Source organism: Acanthochromis polyacanthus, chromosome 5, assembly GCF_021347895.1.
Source record: "Acanthochromis polyacanthus isolate Apoly-LR-REF ecotype Palm Island chromosome 5, KAUST_Apoly_ChrSc, whole genome shotgun sequence".
Classification (NCBI taxonomy): Eukaryota; Metazoa; Chordata; class Actinopteri; family Pomacentridae; genus Acanthochromis; species Acanthochromis polyacanthus.
Window position 1 is genome coordinate 25,486,278 of NC_067117.1, and position 23,270 is coordinate 25,509,547.

Here is a 23,270-nt window from a genome sequence, read left to right on the forward strand (position 1 = left end):
TGTGTAATGAGCAGAGGGACCGACATGTGATTGTGAGGTAGAGGGGGGCTGGGGGCCTGAGGTCAGTGTACGCTGGCTACATAACAAGGCCCGTCTATGTATTTAAACAGCTGTAATTATGTGATAACTCCATCGGCTGGATGGGTAGAGTGGTGACGTGGAGCAGCACAGGACGGCCTCGACTCCTCTGCCTGTCTCCCCCCTCCCTCCCTCCCTCCCTCCCTCCCTCCCTGTCGAGCACCTCAGTGGAAAACATCGCATGAGGAACGGATGGAAATCCAAGCATACGGTCATTTTTTTTGATTCGGTAACTCACAATGCCTGTGTGATTGGCATCTGGGTTTCATTTGTGCTCTGCTGTAGGTAAGAAGGGAGAAGGACAGAGGGAGGTGGGGAGCTAATAGTCTGAGATAACTAATCTTCCATCAATGACTTTGGATTCTGAACGTAATGTCCTTGTGGGAAGGATGCTTCCTTTAACTACCCAGTTGATTTGCATGCACTTGTAAGTGCATATGTGGTGCAACAGCTAGCTCCATTTCCTGAAATATGGGACTGTTTAATGTCATGATGAGCCCAGTTTGTTGTTGTAGCAACCCCCTCCGTGCATATGTGTGTACACACACATAACCACACAAACACAAGCAGCCAGGCTGAGGGAATGTGAGCCTTGTGTACCCATCCATGAAAAGCACACATACTCAGCACTCCTCCACACCGCTGGGCCTTGAAACAGAGCACCTTTTCAACAGACAGCACTAACTCATGGGTTTGCAGTTAAACTGCCCCAGGCCATGGCAGTAGTGTGAGGGCCAAAGGCATGTAAACACCAGACGACAATGAGCAGACTGACCAGAGTGCACGCTTCTGTCATTCAAACCCTCTTTACAACTCTGTTCCCACAAGCCACAGAGCTGCACTGGAAAACAATACGCTTACTTTGCATCACTCACATTCTGTCAAGTTAGGCTCACTTGGGCCAAGCCGAGGGGATAGTAAAGCTCCAAACTGAAGGAAGGGGGGAAAAAAAAAACTTCTGTGCATGAACTCAGTGGAATGCTGCCCTGCTCGACAAAGACAAGCCTTTGAGGAGCTTTGGGGTTTTTCAGCGTCAGAAAAAGAGAGCAAATTCACTGAAAAAGTTATCTCTAAAGCATGATGCATGGGCCTGCTGCAGAGAGAAAAATATCATCTTAAAAGCCTCATGAGGCATTTGTTTGGACCTATTTCAAATTACATCTGGAGATGTTTAAATGTCATTAAAATATGTGCTGGCTGAACGGGCTGGGCTCATATTACAGCCCCAAAATGGCTGGAGAAACATGCAAGTCTTGCATCTTTCCTCATCACAACTTTTCCAACAGTCAACCAGAGTCTCTGCGCACAGCTTTATCAGTTTAGGCTCCAGTGGTGTAAAAACTGGTTTAGTGGCAAAGCAGATAAAGGCCTTGCTTCCTTGTAAATTTATGTAGACGAGGTGGAGAGAAGGGGGGGGGGGGGGGGGGGGGGGACGAGAGGCAACGACAGTGGGTGGAAATGGTTGGGAGCCTCAGTTCTGTGTGAGTGTCTGTGTGCGGCCCTTGCCAAGAAAAACAAGGCCTGAGCGACGCTGGGATCTGATTTCAGCATGGAGGCATGGCAGGAAACTGGTTCCTCTGGGGGAGGGGAGGAGGGAAAAGAGAGAGAGATTTAGAGAGAAGACAGCACATCAGGCATCAGCTATGATGGCTGATGGCTGATGTGTTGTCACCACTTGTGTAAGTGGCTTATTTTCACCCTTATACAACGCAATCTGCACTGTCCCTGCTGGCAACACCTTCACAGTGATTACGGCACGAGTCCCTGATGCTGATCCTTATGCCACACAGAGGTCAGCTCAGTTCAGAGTCTTGTATCTGCATCTGGATCTCCACTAGAACTCCTTCACTGCTGCAGAGCCGGGGGGATACTACTCAGCACATGTGCAGGGAATTAGCTCCGGCTATACAGCGTTCAGAGGCTTAAAAACCCTTTGTTACTTAGCCTCCATGTAACACGCTACTCCGCATGTGTACAACAGACTTGATCGTATTTGTCACTGGCTTTGTTTTTACTGCTTCTAGGCAGCATCACATTGACAGCGACTTCCACGGCGCTCTGTGGTAGCAGCACTTCACCGCGGGGGCCGGGTTCATCTACAAGTGGTACAAGAGGGAAAACAGGAGATGGAGATGATGGAACACAAAGCTTTTTTGTCTCAAAGGGGCGTGAGGTATGACGAGGTTTCTTTAAAAATGAAGAAACTCTTGTGGGAGGGAGAACCAAAGATGTCAGACGCTTATGTCAAAGGAAAGTCATTTCCTACACAAACAGAGCAAGTAGTCTCTTGCTTTTGTTGTTTTTGTACCACGTTTCGTGTTAAATTTCTTTTCAAGAGTTGCTTCGAGTTCAAATTTCTCGCACTTTGAAGGCTAATTATAAAACACAAGATCATAAAGTTACTATCAGTGGCAGATATAGTTGGAAAAAGTTCAATACTAAGCAGAAAGCGGAGTTTTATTATCAAAACGAAAACTACAGTTTTCACATTTCAAACTGAGAAATCTAAATTGATTTGTCTAAAAGAATCATTTGTTTATTCAAAGATAAAGCCAAACTTTTCAAATGCAAAATGCTCAAACAAAAGCAGACAAATAAAGAAAATTAGGGCTAGACGGATAAATCATCCAGGCGCTATGCCAAGAATAGTAATGATGTGCTGTGTTTCTGTGAAAAAAGGCAAACTTTGTGGTGTCAGTAAATGTCAGAATATAATGATGATGCAAATTAAAATGGCCAAATTAGTATTTAAATCTGGAACTATTTGATCAAAGATTTCAAAAGGACTGGGACACAACCAGACGTTCAAATATGAATGGATCTAATTTAAATATGAAAATATTTTTTTACAAACCGCATTTGTTTAACAAAATAAACCAAACTTCCCAAATGTTAAATGTTGTCCAAACACAGGCAGCTGTACAAGTTGCACTGAGCTTCTTTCCATCCTCCTGAACTAAAAAAAGATGAAATGTAAGATTTTGAAAATGCAATATATTGAAATACATATGTGAAATAGAAAATAAAAGCAATTAAACATTGTGAAACACTTCCTGCTTGGCTGAGGTGGAAGAGTTTGTGTTTGAGTAGAGAAACGTGGCAGAAAATGAAAACATCCGGTCGATATGGATCAATAAGTGGATAATAAACTTCCCAGATTACGTGCTTGAAAGAAACAGAAACGCCATATGGCCATCGTGTTCGCATACGTTTGAAGTTTTGTTGGTGCTCTTATCAGTATTATTTCAGTGCATCCTCTTCTTCTGCAAAGATTTAGTGGCATCTGAGTGGAAAAGCCACAATTTATCTCAGCGCATCGTTGCTAGAAACACATATTATTTAGGATTTTCTTTTGTTGACTGTCTTGAAATTCAGTCCAAATTTATGCTGCATTTGGATGAAAACTTGGCTTCTGTCTGACAAAATAATCTAATAAAGTATGAATATCTGAGCAGGCTTCTCATGCCAGCTTTCAGTACTTGGCAGTTTCCAATTCTCTGCTCCAACAGACACATTTTGCCTGATACCACAAAGGCACCGAGGTTCAACACTCGACCCTTCCTATCCAAAGGTTGCTGGATATCTAGGACTAATGTGGCCTCTGTGTTTTCATCACTTCCCAGGCTCACCAATTGGCAGTTTCCCCTCAGCTCTCTGTGTATGCCAGTCCAAGAAAAGATACCTCTGAGCAAAGAAAATACTGTTGCACTGACAACAAACCTCGAGCCCAGTGTGCTGGAAGACCTCGAGGGCACGGAGGGCAAAAACAAACAGGGAGGCCCAGCCAGCAAACACAAACAGAGCCATGTTGCTTTTAGCTAAAGAATCCAGTTCCACGGCCTCTGAGAGCCTATCCTGCCCCTGTCCACCAACACACATGCCCCTGTTCCCTCATTCCTGCTCCACGCTGGACAACCCAAAGGTGGAAGTAATGATGCCAGATGTGACCAATCAAGTTGATAAAGAGCAGGGTCTGCTGTAGAGCGTCACACAGCTGTGGGTGCAGCTGTGCACGGTTGTCAGGCCAGCTTGCTGGTTCAGAGAGAGAGAAAGACAGATAGAGGGAGGAAGATGAAACAGCCAGAATGCCCTGCAATAATCTACCGGGATCAAATCATCGACGTCTCCGACAGATTCCACACTCCTGACTTTGTCGTTGTGTTTTCAAAGTTCTGTTTGCTCCTCTTTCTTTCTCTCCTTCTCTTTTCTACCCACTCCCTCTATTCCTCTCTTGTGCCGGGACAAGGCCTGCTCAACACATTAGCAAGATATCCTGTTCTGACAGCAGCTTTAGTCCAAATCCAGCCATCATAAAGAGTTATGCCATCGTAGCGAGCTGTGGATTTGGGAGATATAATATAAATCAAACCTAGAGGGACCTGGAGGGGAAGAAGAATGGGAAAAACTGCTCTTATTAAAAAAAAACAAACAGAAAAAAGCAAAGCAACAAAGATGGAAAAACTGTGGGAGCTGCAAATTTGGAGGCATCATGTAAAACGTGCTGACTTCTTTGCATGCATTCGAATCATTTGATCTTAATCTGATTAAGGATTGAAGCAACATTTCGCTGAATAATGCATGATTTTTTTTCCTTCTGGAAAACAGGCATGCGATGGAAACTACAACAATGTGTTACAGAGTTAATATTTTCATGTTCAGTCCCATTTCGCAGAAAATTACTTTGTAAATTTTTGTGAGAAGGTCAGATAATTCCCTCGTGAAGAATCCAATGCCACATATTTTGGGGATTTTCTAGCACCAAGGGAGCTAGAAACAAGGCAGAAGAAGGCAGTTGTATTAAGAAAATGTCATTTTACATAAAGAAGTTCTTGAAATAAGTTTTCAGTGTGCCCTTAAAGGCAGATCCTTTCTCTTCTTTTGTAAAAGAAAAAAAAAAGCGTTTTACAACTGTAAGTCAGAGTTTTTTTCCTGCAGTGTGCTCAATCTTCCCTTGGCCTTAAAAATGGAAAGCAGCACAGGCGGCTTGCTTACTTTTGCTCCCATGTTTATTTTCCTTCTGCCTTTGTTCAGCCATCTTATGAGCAATCTGACCAAATTAAGACACAGCTGCAGAAGACTGACACAGCAGCATGGTGCCAGACATTTCGGATAAAGTTATGACATGTTTCCTACAAGAACGGTAGAAAAAAGCAATAAATCTTGCCATACTTTATTTGCGTCAGCCAAAACTTATGTCCTGGATGGAAGTTTGCAAATTCAATGTAAGTATAATGATGATTCTGCACTCTCTCGACTTCAAATGAAATTACTTCCCTGCCAAAATGAAACACTGTGTATTCTATTAAGCAGCGTGCCACAGTGTGATGTTTTCAGCGTGCAGTTTTCCAAAAAAAATAAAATTAAAATAAAAATAGCGAGCGGTTATGTACTTCATCTTCAAGGCAATTACCTTGATTGCCATGTTGGTGCTTTAATCTAAGGAAGGTCATTATCAGAGTAAACACAACCTGATTAAAAACAGCTCGCTTTCTGCGGGATCTTCAACGTGTAAATAATTAGATTTATTCAGATTACCTTCAGTTTTCTTGACAACATAGCGGGCAGTGACAACAAACATCGCTGCTGCAATAAATCGTTCTTGTTAAAGCGAATAAAAAGGAGAGATCAATGACAAATGCGGGTGAACAACAGCTTTTTTAGCCACTTCAAAACATGTAACTAGTTTTAATGAAATGTCGCCTTAATCTAATCAATCACCGTAGTGGCAGAAGACTTAATCAGTAAATAAGCTGCGCTCCTTGTTGTCTTCAGGCCTGGTGGCAGGAGCATGAGTGGAAGGACAGGTTTTTTTGGGGGGATGATAATAGTTATTTTCACAGCAAAAAAAAGTCCTTAAAAACAAGCACTACTGTTTTGCTCCAGGCTGTTGGCTAGTCTGTACAAATGCCATTCAGACTGCTTCTGATTGACTCAGAATCATCACAATCCAGGCTTGGGTGGACTAAATGTTGCGCAGAGAAATTGGATTCTTGACTGAGGCATTTTTGAACGTCTCTCCCGAAGGAGCTGACGCAGCTTCAGACCAATCACACAACAGGCGCTCTGTTGTACGCTTGGCGAGCTCCCGGCCACCACTGGGCCTCACTGGATGAATGTGGACCTTTAAGCGCAAACCACACACACATCAACGCACATATTCACACAGGCAGGCATGAATGTAAGCAGAAAGGCGCACACACAGTTGGCAAACAGCGCGCACATACAAAAGACAGCTACGACTCCTCATAATTAAAACCCCATGTCACACCAAGGATGTTTGGATGGGAGCAGCATGTCACTCATGTGGATCACATAAACAAACAGCACAAGTAGAACCTGAGCCATGATGGGAGAGCGCAACCGCACACCGCGCCTCACACTGTACAGCAATCTGGAGGAGAAAATACTTCAAACGATCAGACAGAGGCTTCTCTCACTTTAAGTCTTGCTGCTAAAAGCAGGCCTCCAAGGTGTAAGGATACAAATGACCTAATCCAGGATAAACATATAGCTGGGCGGTAGAGAAGAAGGTTTATATGTCTGCACCATGGAGTGAACAGCATGCCAGTGTTTTAGGAGGCAAACTACCCAGAATACCTCCTGGTTGCTCCCCGTTCAAATGCAACACCAACATCTGAAAGTGCCGGCTATTAATACAGACTGTTTATGAGCCATCACGCTGCCTCTTGGATATGTATGTGTTTTTTATGCACTCAGCACTAGTTTATGCAGGTGGTTATCAGTGTAAATCCACATGGAGGCATGTGCAGGCTGGAGATGAAGTTACAGGGCTGTGTGCTCATCAATGCTATTAGTTTCACCAACGCTGATTGCTTTGACACTTCGTGCCGTCCAAGCGCGGCGATAAAACAGATCGGTTTCTCTCATGCCAAATTAAAGGCTGATATACGGCTCCACTTTCCAAGCGAGAGTATCAATGCCAGGCTGCGAGCATGCGAACCAGCCGCACACGAGTAATTTTAGGATCCGTAGAAGATAACTGAAGTCTGAGGATGACAAAAAACACACCCAGGCGACTAGCAGAGCGTTGCGCAGTAACATGCAAGACTGGTCATGATGGAGCAGCGTACACTGAGAATAGTAGTGGCACCTGTTAGTGGGTGGGAACAAACTGTGAGGTGTCCCCCCGGAGGCCTCCACCAAAAACAGAACAGCACCCAGACGTCACACTACTTGGCACATAAATGTCACGTCATGTTTGAAAGCAACCTTTAAAAGAACGGCTTTCCAAATAAAAAGTCGAATTCATAATCAATAAAACACAGCCTTGTTCAGTTCGGTACTCACAGGGGTTTTGTTGCTACACGTCTCTTTGTCTAGTATAAACAGCAGCTAAACTTTAGACAGATGTTGCTATGTTATTTCAGTTCACTGACTCTTCAATATGTGCTCTTACACTGTGTTTTTGCAATTACCATTACCTCTAAATTGTCACTTTGTGGTCACAGTGACTCATTTTTCAGCAAAATACACACAGACTTGGTGTAGGAGACGGCCTTAATTAAGGAAATTCAGTTCATCATTTGCAGCTCAGTTCAAGTGGGGCAGACATTCCCAACACTGAGCTGTGCTAATCAATATTTTTTATATCAATAATGGGTCAAATGACTATGTGTAATGTGAAAGGTGAGAAACTAACAGAGCACAAACTCTGCAGCTTCATGCAGGATTTTTAATGCTTATTTAGCCGTTGATCATTCTTTTGGTTTTGGTTGGTTGGTCTCTCATCAGTCTATTCCAGCAGGAGCGTGCAACTGTTTTTAAACAAAAAGCTTGGATAAACCCACTGTACCTGCCAACCACCACACAACAGTCAAACTAAATTAACAACCAACTGGTGCACTTGGTTGTTAAACAGTTAGATAGTTCCCCCAGGAGTCAGTAGAGACCAAAACATGAGTGAATATTGGACTTCTATTTCTCCCTAGGACACAAAACTGACTTTCAATTAATGCTAATGCTCTTCTCAGAAGAAGAGAACTGTCTCATGTGAAAGACTGATTGAACTTAAGCAGAAAATATTATCTGAAGGTGAGAGCTCATCACTTATACTGAGATGCAGAGCCATTAATTTGCACCCAGAGAGTCAATATTGGAGTTCGCAAGCGGCAACAGAGCTGAGTGAAGCTGAAGTTTTGTTTTGTAGTTATGAGCATAATTTGAAAGAACAGTTACAAAAACGCTAAAAGAGATTTAGGTCATTGCGAAAGCCACTAAACATCGCTCTCCCTAATCTGACCGATGATGTCTAACTCCAACAATGTGACCACACAGGGCAGAGAGATATTAATGATGTCTGTAAATACACCTCTCCCTAGTCCAATCCCACACACACACACACATGAAACACACACACACACGAAACACACACACACATCATCTGCTTCTTCACTCAGACCTGAGTCAGACCAGAGGGATGAGCTCAGCTCCAGCTGGATGCTGAGGCAGGCTTTAACTCAGTCAGCCATTCCCCCAGCCCAGAACAGCTCAGCACAGACCTGCCCTGCCAAGTTTAACATGGCTGCCTGCTACAGTACCTAAAGCAGAACCACTCTAAATCAGCAACGCTCCTTCGAAGACGCAATATTTCATTTGCATGCCGATTCCAGCCAGATCGGTGGACGATGGAAACAGAGGCTGTGTATGTAGTCTGCTAATGAAATTAGAATGGCTCATCTGTGTGGACGTGAACACGGCTGCAGCACACGGACCTCGGCGGGCTGCCCACTCTCTGACTGGGTCGGCTTTAAGAAGATTTATGGTCTCCGGTGGGGGAACTGGGGGGATTTTTGGTTCGGACCTAAATCATGACTGAAACTATGAGGAGCTAATTAGGAGAGCAGTGGAGCAGCAGTCTGGGGACTGTGTGGTTTTCAGTAGGTCCACCACTGAGCATTGTGCCTCGTACAACAAAACCTCTCTCTCTAGCAGGATCGGTAGCTAGTAGCAGTGTAAAGTGTGCTAAAATCCACGCTGAGCTTTGTTTGGAACTAGACAGCTGAGTCACCTCCAAGTCTGATTTTCTGCTGAAAGTGAAGGAGCCATCTGGGCAGCTTTCAGTAGGCAGAGCACCACCCAGAGAGCTCAGAGCTACTTGCTGTTTATGGTTTAGAAAAATGAGTTATGTGTACTGGGACTCATATCTGCATAATATTAAATGGCAGTGGGCCTCTTCTTCGTTCTGCTACACCACTGAGAGCAGCAGAAAACTGTTTCTTATTTGCACTACGGCGGATCTTGCAGAAGTGGGAAGAATTTCCAAGGAAATAAATCCATTAACTGATTACACATCAGTCTGCAAGGCAAGGCAGGTTTATTTGTACATCAACTTTCAACAACAAGCCAATACAAAGATAAAAAAGGCAGGACAAAGACATTATATAAAAGAAACATCAGACATTAAAACACATAAATAGATAAGATTAGAAAAAAGCTAAAATACAAAAAGGGAGTTTAAAAAATTCAGAGCTAAGTGCAAAATATGACTAAATAATCCCAAATTGTATTGAATCAAAGGCAGCAGCAAACAGAAAGCCTTGCTTTCAAAGAACTGAGACTTTGAGCAACATTTCTGGGAGTCTGCTCCAGATGTGTGGCATGTAAAAATCAAATGTCGTCTCTCCAGAAAGTTTAGTTTTGATTCTGGGGACAGTACTTGCCACAGGCCACCTGAGACACCTGGCTGGTTCATAACATGGCATTAAAATGAAAACGATCAGCGCTACCAATCCAAACCAAATGATTAGGATTTCACACTCTCACTCACTTTCCTGTAGAAGACACATTATTCAGGCTGTCCCCATCTAAAGCACCACACTCATGCCCACTCTACACTAACTAGGCAGCATGTGTGGGTAATTTGCAAGCAGTTGATGTTGATTAGCTGGGTTATGACACCCTGCAACCTTGGCTGCAGCCTACTACTAAGACACATTCTCCAATTAGCCCTGTGACGTTTGGCTATCAGGTCTTTACGGGGGCCATTAGAGGGAATTATGTGAAAAGTCTATAGGGCTTTACCAGCAACACACATACATCATCACAAGCAGGCATAGCCGTACACGCAAACTTCATGTGCTGAAGAAGCAATACTGTAACCTATAGCGTTAGCTGCAGGAAAGTTCTTGTATGTAAGCAGCCACTTGAAACTTCAGTGAAAACTCCACAGCTAATGATGTGTACAGGATAATAAGTGTACAGTGTTCTCTTTTTTTATTACATGTTTCACAGCTCCCCTCTGAACTGCTCTTATCCCCTGCATAAATGAAATATGAACTCATAACAGCAAAATTGTTCTTTGGGAACTTTGTTTTTCCAGGCATACTGTGACTGGGAGGGTGAAGTAATTCAATCTGCCACTCAAGAGTCATGGTGTGAAACAACAAGAACACAAGGCTAAGCACTATGTGATAAAACCCACCTCACCAGCTTTTTGTTACTAGTAGCAGCTACACTGGAGTTTATTAAAGGTAACAACATCTGGAAAAAAGCCTTTTGGTTATAAACAATACTACAAACCAATAATCAATTTCTTGTATAAATTAGTGCTGGGTTAAAAACTGATCAGCTTATCACTTTAGCCTATTTATTAAGGTACACAGGTAATGACTTCTAGCCTAGCCATGCTATACCCATGTTTCTGACGGCACAAGGGTCTAGGGAAGCTCGACAGGGAGGGAGGCGGGCTAAAAGGTTGTCTATCAAATCCCTCTGCAGCAATTGGGTAGGTATATAACCAATCAACGCAACGAATAGGCGTAGTTCCGAGAGCACCGGCAGATTGTGGCTAAGTCCCGTTAGCTTCCCAACCAGCGGAGCCAACTGGTATATTAAGGATTTGCCATATCCCGTCGGCATAAGTCCAAATACATCTTTCTTCTCAATGAAACACTTCAGTGCCGTCCTTTGTTTATCTTTCAAGTTGAATTTTAGCTTCAAATCTTTAAGGGCTGTGGCCAAAGCCGAGTCGAAAGATAACTGTTTATTGTGCGCTGGTTGTTTCTGTCAGAATCGTCACGCCTCTGTCGTCACATCGTTACGCCCGCCTTCTGACTCTACACTTCATGGTGATTGGTCCAGCCAGTTTTAGGAGAATCCAGCCTCGAGCCTTATGGAGGGTAACTAGACCCACCCTGGCAGAGAATTAAATTCGTTGCCGTGGGTTGTCTAGCGCGGCTAGGCTAAATGACTTCTGCATCAGCACAACAATGACAAACACATACAAACAAATACAGATGCACATATACACAGAAAATAATAAGGACAAGGGAATTATGTCAACTTCATGCACATTAAATAAAGAATGCAACTGAAATCTGGAGGTGAAGCTGCTGCACTGTACTGAGGTTAAGGATCAGACAGTCCGGCTAGGACGGAGTATCTCCAGATGGAACACCAACCTCCACACACAACCCAACATCAAGTCCCTCAGGACAGGGAGTCACAGATGTTTTTAGACTGTAAAATCCATCTCACAGGGTCAACCTCGTCCTCATCGGCTGCAGCCTCCAGCGGGGAAGATCTGCAGGCACGGACGATAAGAAGCCCAAGTAGCCATGAACTAACTCGCCTCAGGAGACCCTTCGGAAGCCAACGGGGAATAATGGGTGACAGAGCTCCTTTATTAAGCAATGTGATTGACTGTTTACGAGCCAGGAAGGGAGAACGCTTGAGGTTTGTTCATGCGACTCAACTTTGTGTTTTCATTATGCTTCCAAGGCTATTTGCGTCTGGTGTATTAAAGTGAAACTATTGAACATTTCATTGAATTATTTTTTATTGATATTGACGAAGCATTTCTTGTAGGTACATATATTATATTTTTCACCCAGACTACTTTATAATAAAAGTAATTGTTAACTGCAGTCCTACATTAACTCAACCTACCAGACTACAGTGAATGTTCATTATGTTGTATCTTTTTTAATGCAACAATTCATATGCTATTGATTTCTACTAAAATTTAACATTATATTTGATTTATGCAGGAGAATTACCAGCTAGGCTAGCAGCTCTGTGAGGCTGTGTATAGGCCCAGCAGTGGTAGAAATAATGTTGACCATCTTTGATTAACTTGTTAGTCAGGGGGAAATTGAATTACTAGCGCTAAAAGGAGAGCACTGTTGAGTGTGTGTACATTACCAGTTGAACAAGTATTTGGTCATGAAGTATTGACCAAATATTAAGGATCTTCTAAAGTTAACGCAGTTCATCTTTAGGTGACATGAATCAAATTTATTCTAAGCAGGGAACTGTAAGAAAAGCCTAGGAATAATCAAAGACGGTAGGATACATCACTTTGTAACGATGAATGTCCACACAAAATGCGGTACAGAGTAATTGTGCACAGTTTGTGACATTTCACAGGTTAAGTGAGAACTAACTAACTGTCTGGTGACACTAGATGGAAAGCCACCGGATCAACAAATCCATCAGGTTTAATCTTCTGGGGACCATGAATGCCTCTCCAAAGTCTTAAGCCACTCTTTCCAGTACAGGAGGATGTGTGTCTCTCAGGCCAAAGCAGTGGACTGACTGACTAACAGACTCACTGAAATTGACATCCCTACAGGGCTTTTTGATTTCAATTGTTTGTCAGAAAATGGTCAAAATGTTTTTTCCTCTTTTGTTCTGACTGGGAACAGATAATCCACCTGCAGTAAATCATGTGGTATCTGCTAAAGCACGGAGTAAACGCAGGACATGTTCAATATCATGCAGGAAAACAGCTACCACATCAGATTGCCGAATCAAAATGCATAGAGGCAAGGCCAGCGGCAGTCTCTCCACCTTGATTCACATCCTCCAAATGACTCCATTACCGTGACAAGAGGTAATATTCTAGCAACAGAACTCAATGCTTTCTTGGCATGCGTCGCGTACGGGTGACAGATTTAGTGCTGTTCTTGGATCCTACGCGGCCGAAATGGCTTAATAAAGTGAAGCTGACATTTTGAGTACAAAAGTGGAAGCCTGAAGTTGAGAGGTTGGAGCAGGGACGCCAGGACTGTTTCCTATCCAGCCTAAAGTGTGCGTGAGTGCGCAGAGCCGCTAAAACCACCGGAATCTGATCTACAGCAGTACATGCGGTAACTGTCAGGACCCTCTTCCACTGGAAGGGGACTGAGCTGCGATATTAGTAGGGAGACAATCTTGGCAACGACTACCAAGTTCTCAAATGGGCTCCCTGTGTGGGAAGCCTGGAGCGAGCAGAGAGACCAGATGAAAGATGAGATAGTCATCCACAGGAGCCACCTCAACCATTCTGGGACCTTAATATTACATCATGATGGGAGAGCTTGCTTATAGGTGCTGACAATAACCTTAACAATTGTGAAATATTGCTGGAAAACAATAATAATCAAAAGAAATCCCCATTCTACAGCTAACCCAGTGCTTAATCCTAAAATAGAACCTTCCAGAGATGGGAACCGGCCAGAATGACTTCATTTTCCAAAACTCCAAAGGTCTACAGCTTGAAGTGGCTCTCGCAGATACAGAAATACAAGAACACACACATATAGCCATAAACCACGCACAAAGAAGCCTTAATTTCTCACAGTTACAGACACACAAAGGGTCCAACAGAACAATACTGAGGCAATCCTGTAAGTTTTCTTCGCTCACCAACAAGCCAGGCCAGTTCTTGGAGTGTGTACATAGACGAGTGTGTGTTTCTATGTGAGATCCCCCCCCTCCTCTCTCGTCTCACTACTTTCTCCCCTCCTAGACATGCTCTGATGGAGAGATAAGTTGAAGGTCATTCTGAGAGAACAGAGGCTCCACTCAGGAATGTGTGGAATGACACGCTCTTGTTCTGTGGACAAAAAGCATATCAGAGGCTGGTGTGGTGTCATATGGGCCTGTGTCATCACCGCAGTCAATATGAGCCCGGGACTGATGACTTGATTTGAGAGAGCATGCAGGGTGACACGCACACTCAGCACCTAGTAACAACCCCAATTTTCTTTGATTATCCTGTTTTATTATGTTTTACTATGTGGAAAACTCCAAGACGTAAGTGAGATAATACTAAGTTTGAGGGTAAATTACCAGAATTGGCAAACCATCAGTGTAAAACTGAAATAACTTTCTCTTCTCTCTTTCTCTTTTCTGTAAAAACTTTCTCTTGTGTGCAGCTGTTAATGCAACCAAAGCAGCTGTTATGGTGCTAAAATCCTCGGAAAAGCAGCGAGACACACACTTGTAAATAAGATTGGGGAGAAAAATGGGACGCACTTCTGAAAACAGATCTCTTTAAAGAATCTTGTAAAAATGCGATTCCTTTTTACTTCGTGCCAAACTGTCTCTTTTCCAAAAATGTAAATTCCAAATCCTGATATCACACGAATGCATCAAGAACGACTGACATCAAACTGATGAAATGCGAACACACTGCAACAATATTGAGTTTGAAAACTGATGTTTGGATAGGCAACAGAACATGATTTTTTTTCTTGCACTGTATCCATTAGTCTCAGGCCCATTACTCAAAAGTATAAAGAGATCCAGCTGATACACTGAGGATATGGACACAGTGATAACTGAGTTCTCTATTGGCAATGTGAGTCTTGCTCTGCTCAAACACATTAATAATGTGTTGGAGACATGTGAGCCTCCCAGCTGCTCCGATCCAGAGCCGAGGAGGCCGGATGAGTCAGCATGTGAGCTGGAAGAAAATGAATATGGCTGCAGATCTGTCACAGAGCATGAGAGTAACCTTGCCAAGTTCACTGCTGACATATTAAGATCCAATAACCACCAAAATGTACAAGCATGGACATTATTATGGAAATTCAGTATAGATGCCTTCAGGCTTAGAAATTAAACATGATATGTCATAGATTATCTACAATGTCTCCATTAGCAGAGACGAGACAGGTTTTTTTGTCTGCAGACTCAAGTTTGATATATGATAAGATGGGTTTACTTTAATGACTTTTTAATATTCCCTAGTGTGGCTTAAAGGAACCCTGTGGAATTTTGGCTCACCAGGGCTACGATATGAAAATGAGTAAACACCCAGATGACATGATTTGTAGTCTCGTCCTGTGCAGTGGATGCATCCTATAAACTACAGGAAACAATAAACAATAAACCTCAGCTATCTGAGGTCAACTAATGCAGTGTTTTAGGTCATCTTCTGGCAGGCTCTAACAAAGCAATATCAGCCCTGTAATGGTCATAAACTAGAGTTACTTTCCCATCTTTATTCAGTTAAAGAGAATTATTTCTTCATTTCACATTCAGATTTTGTAATGTTTTCCATAAAAGCCTTCACCTCTCTCCCAAATAGCCCCTACTTGGGTATACTCTGTTTCTGAGCGTTCGTCAAACTTGTACTCTCACATTTTTGCTCTCAAATCTTTGTGAAACAGCTTTTAGTCCAGAGTGAATAGTATGCCAGGACATTGACCAACTATCACTGTTTCCTTGCAAGAACGCGTACTTCTTACGGCGTCCTTTAATGATGGTTATTGTGTAACTGGGTTCATCTATTCCTGCCATCCAGGACTTATTATAGGCACTTCATTTGTTTTCTTGTAGGACTTTTTGGAGCCAATATATATATTCCAGTGTTCATAGTTTTTACAATAGTAGCTACATATAATAGCCATAAAGCACATAAACTTCATAGTCAGCACAAGTTTTTATACGACTATTTTGGTGTAAATGCCTTACCAGCAGTGCAACAGATAGCCTTCCAACGTTTAGTCTTAATGGAAAATCTACTCCCTGCTTGATGCTTGTCGGGTGTTAATTCTGGACCCTGCACAACATTAGTCCATTTATTTTCCATTAAGCTGCCTAACATTGCTGTTGCAGCCTCCTCTGTAAACAGCTTTAACTATGGCGAAACTAAAGAAAACTCATGTTGTTGGTGCTGTCAGACAGACCAGTATAGTCAGCTCCCTGCCACCTCCTTTCCACACCTCCTATGTGCTGTATGTCAAAACACGTGAAGCCAGGACTGAATGGAATCCAAAATGTAGTCTGCCACGTCTCCAACGAGTCACGACAAGAAGTTATGACCCTACGTTCACCTATTCTGACCGTCAGCGACCCCCTCAAAATGACAAAATACTGTGCAGTCGGACTGTGGAAATTATCTTATCAGTCAAATCACTCATATGAAATGTAAAGGGTATATACTTCAAAGTTTAGCCACATCTACCGACTGAAGAGAGGGTGACATGACATTTGTAAAATTTACATTTTGACAACTGTCACAAGTAACATAGCAAAGCACTAAAAAAAGCAAGGCAGAACACTTTAAGACTTAAATTATCTTATCTACAGTAAGATATAGATGCAATTTCAGTTCCTAACTTTTATACTTCGCCAAATAGATCAGTGTAAATATCCATTATTATTGGATAGCTATCTGATACAACATGCCAACTGAAAGAACAAGAAAAGTCCACGGTGTACCTGTAAATGTACGGATTACTAATGTAAACCCATTTCTTAAAGCACACAGACAGACAATTGCATTTCAATATTGTGAAATTCAGTTTCTGGCGCACACCTGCTGACAGAGGCCACGAGGCCCTTCCAATCACTTTGGTGGTCCCTGCACCGCCAGCCTGTTACCACACTCACAATGGACCTCACATCCAGCTCAAAGGAGGAAACATCAGGGCTGAAAGTGAGCAGCGGGTAAAAAGCTGGACCAGACTGGATGTGCTTAGATAAGCGGAACTGGAGGGATCTGCCCCTTAGCAATCCTGCAGACAGGGTGCCAACACACAGCCTCCAAACACTGCAGCGTTTGAATAAAGCAGCAAGCACTGGGAGACTTAATTCCACTCCCTGCTTTGTCTCCTCCATATTTTCTTTCGCCAATACGGTTCTGCAGCTGTTTTTTTTCCCCCCGCCGCTCCAGATGGGAAACTATACAGGAATGTTTTCTCAAGCCTTCTCTACGGTGACCAGACACACACCATCCCCTCCTTTGTACCTTCTTGTTTTACAGTATACAAAGCTCCTTTCTGTACCTCAACACAATCTTTGTACAGACTTGACAAGCCGATGATGTCACGCTTGCTAATCAGTGCACAACTCGCCCGTTTAGCATGAGCTTTCACAGCAGAAATGTTGCATCTTAAAAAAAAACAAAACAAAACCTGTTCCTGTTCCTCCTGACAAACAGCCAACATCTTGAGCGGGCACCGTGTGACCCACAGGAGTTGCAACATCTTACTTTATTTCCTCATTTCCGCTTCCAAAACTTGAGCATCTCTCTAAGAATTTCAACAAAGACAAACATGTTAACAACTTGGCTCTCTGCAATCTTGTAAAAAGCATTCTCTCCGATTTTTCGGTGCATGAAAAGCATATGCCAAAAGTATTTATATCCCATGCACACAAAGGATGCTCCACTGCAGAACCTTTTAAGCAGGTCATTAACATTATCTGAGGAGAGATTAAACAAGACTCTCCCAGTGCTGTCCAACTTCCCACACTGAGAAAGTTGTGTTTATTCTAAACCAACAAATCTTACAAACGTGCACCAGGCACACAGGTTTTCTTTATAGTTTCACAAAACCAAATATCTAAGCGATGCATTCCTCAAGCAGGCCTTGCCACAGCATTTCCATACTTGGGGTTAAGATGAAGACAAGCGAGTTATTAAGCTTGACACGTGAAGATTTTCGTCTTTGCTTGGCACCAAAGCAAAAGCTTGACTCTGCATAGCTTAAATACAGGGTATGAATGTTATGTATCAAAGAAAAAGAGAAAGCTTTGTGTGCTTATACTTCATTTGACTGAATATTTATACTATAAATATAATTCACCTCAGGTGCTCCTTGATTTTGGCTCCAAGTTTTGTCCCCCTCAGCTTCTTGATCACTTTCTCCTGACGGGCCTCATTCTTTTGTTAGGGTCCTGGGCTTTTGCCTTCAAGACGCACTTGTTTACGATTTACAGATTAAGCTCTGGAATGAATGGCACAAAGGCAGGATATTTTTGAGGAGGTATAAAAAGCTTTGTTGAACAAACAGGCTAATTGACTAAAGTGAATCATGTGTTTGTGGGCGAGTGTTCCTCCTCTGATTCCAGCTGGATGATTCCTGTTCTGGTGATGTGGGGAGGTGCAGTTTTACTTTGCGTGTTGACTTTTACTCTCCTGTGTAGGAGCTGGACAAACAGCTCAGTCAGCTGTGAAAGCCATGTGCGACGGTTTCCTCTGGAGACTCGACAACAGAGGAGGTGGGCAGGGTGACACTACAACCAGGTGATGGTAGATTACTGTAATCCCCGTTTAAGGGATGTAAATGATATGCAGCTCATGAGCGCCGTCTCTCCCCAAATAAAACTCCTTTTTGGCACTTGAACCTCTGGAGTTGTTACAAAAAGTAAAACAGTAAAGTTTATGGAGACTCCTGAAGTGCAAGCTCATGGCCACATGCTGGGAAAATCTCACTACCCTGAACTTCATTACCATGGTGTATTTTCTAACTTGCATGTCATGTGTCTGTCAAACTACAACCCTATGGTCTTGCTATGATTGCACCTTGTAATTTTAAGTGATCTACAGGCACCAGCTTGGATGTAAGATTACAAAGACACCATTCATGATGAATGCTCCAAAAGGATGACCCTCATTTTCCCCCCCACCAGAGTCCAGACTTAATATTTAGCTGCAAACATTCCATATTTGGACACACTGACAAGAAATGAAGCATCAAAACCACCATGTTGCATTTTTTCCTCAGAGAGTCATACTTGATTAATCAGAGGTTGGGGAGGGGAGAAAGAGAGAGGGAGAATAAATGTGTGCTCAAGATGAGGAGAGAACCATCTGAGAAAACAGTAAAAGAGACACTGAGGGCTGGGAAAGAGAGAAGGAGTGAGTGTGAGGCTTTCAAAGTCAAAAGCGGCTACTTGTCATTTCAGCACGATGGCACTGGATTCTCTTGGAAAAGGCAAACCAGGAGAGTTATTTTGCTGCCCCTCACCGCTGAGTGAGTGGAGTCTCCAGTCTGGCCCCCTAGAGTTTCTGCATCATGTAATTTAACTCATGGGCCGCAAAACACCGCTGAGAGAGCCTCAAACAGGATGGAGAGAGACATAACCGCAGCAGCCATTCATGGATGACAGTGATTCTGTGCTTTTACTGCCAGACAAATGAGCGCAAAAACATCTGAGAAAGCATTTCCACTGATTCTAATAGCGAAGTTAATTCTGCTTCTAGTCTGTAAACAAGGGATCCTGGCGAATGAGATAAAACTACAACCTGCTTATGTTTAGCCTTTTCCATACCTGTACCAGCGGTGGCCATTTTATAGCCCCTTGACTTCATGGCATTGGCTTATTCTTCTCAAAACAAAAGGTGAAGATTTGTTTTCCTAGTCCTGCCGAGCCACGTCTTAGCTATTCTTAGAGACATTATGGTTACATAAATGGATTGTTACAGGAGCACAGAAAAAGAACCGAAGTCAGCTGCCAAGGCATACGACTTACAGCTACATTGTGTGTGAGGCAGCACATGATCTGGCCGGATAATTGATTTAGAGGCATCTCATGGCCACACAGAAAAACACAGCTGAGAATCTCCGGAGAAGCATGTCTCCACAATGGATGAGAACACTTCGATCCTGCTACCATCCTTCTATTCTCGTCCCATCCTTCACTCCTTGTTAGGTGGTGAACACAGACAGAAATTTCATTTCCGTCGTTTCAGTGTGTCAGGGTGAAGTGAAAAGTCGAGGGCAGTCGGATAGGTAGGCCTTGGTGGGGCCTCATGTATGAAACAATTCCCTGGCGAACACCCAGCCTGACATCTGATTACCCCCAGCCTGGGTACAGACTTCTGTGAGTCGAGTCAGAGGAAGGTCATAGATGAAAGAGATGTTTGATCAGAGCTGTCAGCCTGCCCCCTAATGTACACGCTTACATAAATATTGACCGGATTTTTCGAGGGCCATGTAAATCGCTCGGCGGTAAAACAGCGCAGAGATAGCTGAAGCACGATCGACAAGGTCCTCTATGCTTTGAACATGTTTGAAAAGTGTTGACTTTCACCACTTGATGAATCGCTCGCTCTTCAAAGAAATCCTATGACAACAAAGCATGTTTGCCCACATGAATGGATGTGTAAGATACATGCTGATGTCTGCTGGTTCGATATTGAAAACCCCATCCACTTATTTAACAATTGCAAATGGAGAGTGATCGATGAGAAAGCCATTTGTCTGGACACATTTTCATGGAGCCTTCAAAAGGTTGGCTCAAGACAGGATTTGTGTATTTGTCTAAAAAAAAAACCTGACTGATGACTCCTTGACAAATGATGTTGTGTAAATAAACTCGAGAGCGGATAAAGCTAGGCTTGTGAGCTGCCCTGTTTTCTGAGTGAGAAGAGCTTAGGAGGAGAGCGACTGTGAAAAAAAACTGTCTATTGTTGCTTTCTGCACAGTAAATCTCTCAACAAAGGTCACAAAGTGCAGCACATTTGGTTCAGATCAGTAAGGTCATGACCCACACAGGGTTTATTTGGACCTTTGCACTAAAATAATCACAGCGCTTCGACTTCTGCTGTGACAGACATTAACTGTCTGGAACCACTTCTCTTTCCAAGCCCTACCTGAAACGTGAACTTAGGGGGCCGGAGTCATTGCCATGAACATTTCCTAATTATTGTTTGAATTATCTGAGCTCTGGAAGTGAAAATGTTTCTTACAGGAAGCGAAATGCTTTTCTGGGGGGAAGGAGAGTATGTCAGTATTATGTGGTGCGGTTGTGGTTTGTCTGCAGGAGCTGGTCGGCTACTTGGAGGTAAGGGACTGGGAGGAGGTCCAGATGAGACAAAGGCACTTTCTTTCATTTTACCTTTAGGTACTGAACTCAGCCAGACATGCGGCTCTTATTTTCACAGCAAGCTTAGCACACAGCGATAATGTCTGAAAATATTACTTTAACATCAAATCCAGAAGCAAAAAAGAAAAGGAAGCCAATTATGTTGATAGAAAAGGTGCAGATGTTGGAGAGTTTGTCCTGGGTGGCCATCCCAGCGGCATTCGTCCCACATTGTGCAAGACTTGTCTCAGAACAGACTGAGCTCAAGACGCGCTGTTCAAACAGCACCAACTCACCAAAAATGAGATAACGGCCTTGTCTTGATGTGCCAAGGGACAGCTGGGAGAGGGCTTACATTTCTTTGGCTCCAATTCAAGGAATTTGAGTCATGGAGCACACCCTTTACCTGCAGATACCTTGTTTGAATCTTCGACTGCAGACAGCAGCCGTGCATCACAGCAAACACTATAGCTTGTGCAGATGCTCAAGAGTTTACGTCCAACATAAATAAATGTTTTTATTTCTTCTAGTAAAGTCCATTATAGAGCTGAGGCTTTTTTCTAAATCATAAGCCCAAAAATAAAGGGCCTTGTGTAAGATCCGGTGTGTGTGGAAGCCAAGTCCCGGCAGTCAGCATGCCTTTGCTGAGAGACAGCAGCTGTTGGCCTGATATAGCAGAGAGGCCACAGTGTTAAAACCAGCCTTGTTTGTTCACAGTCTCTCTCTCTCCGTCTACGAACGACTACAGATGGTTTTCCTTAATGATCTCAGAGGAAAAAAAATTAGGACATTCATAGTCTCGCTGTAGCAATTAAAGCATAAACAAACAAAGAAATTGAGGAATGATGTCAAATTTAACTTACACAAAGCGATTTCAGAGCCAAACTTGCCTTTTCCCCATATTGTGGCCCAAATCTGCTTTATCTACATCAGTCCTGCTTCAGGTAGCTGGATTCCTGAGCTCTCATATTTTCAGTTGTTTTTTATTCCGTTATCACCCAAAAGTGCGTGCCCTGGCAGATTAAGGCTAGATGATGCCATGTGATAGGAAAACAAAAGAGAAATGGATATCTGGTGTAGATCCAGGTCGTGTCTGGGAGATGGTGGTGACCTTGTGCTTAGCAGAGCTAGACAGAATTTAACAGGGGTTAGCCGGGTTAACCCTAATCTTAACAGACATGAGAAGAAAAAAAAGGCCTTCAGCATACGCACCCAAATTATTCTCATTTTGGAGCCTAACTACCGATTCTGTGACATAGATGGAAGAAAATTAGAGCTTATTTTTGCGAGGTACAAGATTGCACTTTGTTAGTTTGTAGCCTATGTGGACTCACCGATGTACACAAACCAGAATACTTCTTTACACTGCAGAAGAAAACACTGTCTGCCTTACCCTGCGATAATTTTCCATCTTCTCTCTCGGCACTTTTAGCCTTCCACCATTTATTTTTAGGGTAAACTGTCGCAGAAGATGGCAGTGTGGAAACTGCAGTGACAAAAGGCTTAATTTCCCTGTCTTCAAAAGTAAGCCCAAGGCAGCAGCAGGGCTTATGGTGTTATGAACGTTTAAAAAGAACCTACAATGGACTTACAAAGGCCTATTGTCCGGCCACGATAGGCATGACGTTAGAGACATTAGACGTTAAATTACACTTCTTTCTCCTTTCTTTGCCTGCTCTGACTTTCTGCTTCGAGACTACTGTTTTCATAAGATGGTAAAGGGGGAAAATATTCTCTTTCAAGTTTAGCCGGGGACTCTTACTCAGGGGGATATCCTTTACCACCTGCACATATCAATCACACCAGTGCTCGGCTAGAATATGGAGCGAAGAAGAGGGAAAAAAATCTGCTTGGATCTCCCTCCAAGATGCAGACAAAATGGCTGCCACAGTGTGTCCGCCGGCATACCTTTCTGATTAAATGCTACATATTCTTGCTGAGGTTCTAATCAAAGCACCCCTCTGTTAGTGAGGAGTAACGGTATCTTTATTGACACCTCGGAGTTGACCTTGGCACGGGGCTCTGTGCTCTCAGCCGGTGGTCCCGGGCTTCTCCTGAGCCTGCCAGTTATTTTCTCTGTCTGAGCATTCTTGTATGTAATAATCTACAGGAATTTGTGGACACAACCTATTCAACCCCAGGTACAAGGTGTACCATTTTAAGGACAGGACAATATGTGCATTGGATTGGTGTGAACACAGGAGACAAGTTATTAAACATGTGGTTTTAATAAAACAGATTAATGGAACAGCAAGGCCAAGCTGAAATACAGAAATTCCACTTTTTTTTAAAGTGCATTACTGAGCAGCTACTCACAGATGGGCTCCGAATACTGTGACGGAAACTTAGAGCAGCTTCGTTCAAGCTAA

The 23,270-nt window shown here is 43.1% G+C and overlaps 1 protein-coding gene across 2 annotated transcripts in view; it reads right to left on the reverse strand.

The window, feature by feature from the left end:
* Positions 1 to 23,270, reverse strand: part of pdzrn3b (PDZ domain containing RING finger 3b) — a 99,972-nt gene that overhangs the window by 54,615 nt on the left and 22,087 nt on the right. The gene's annotated exons all lie outside the window — the stretch shown is intronic.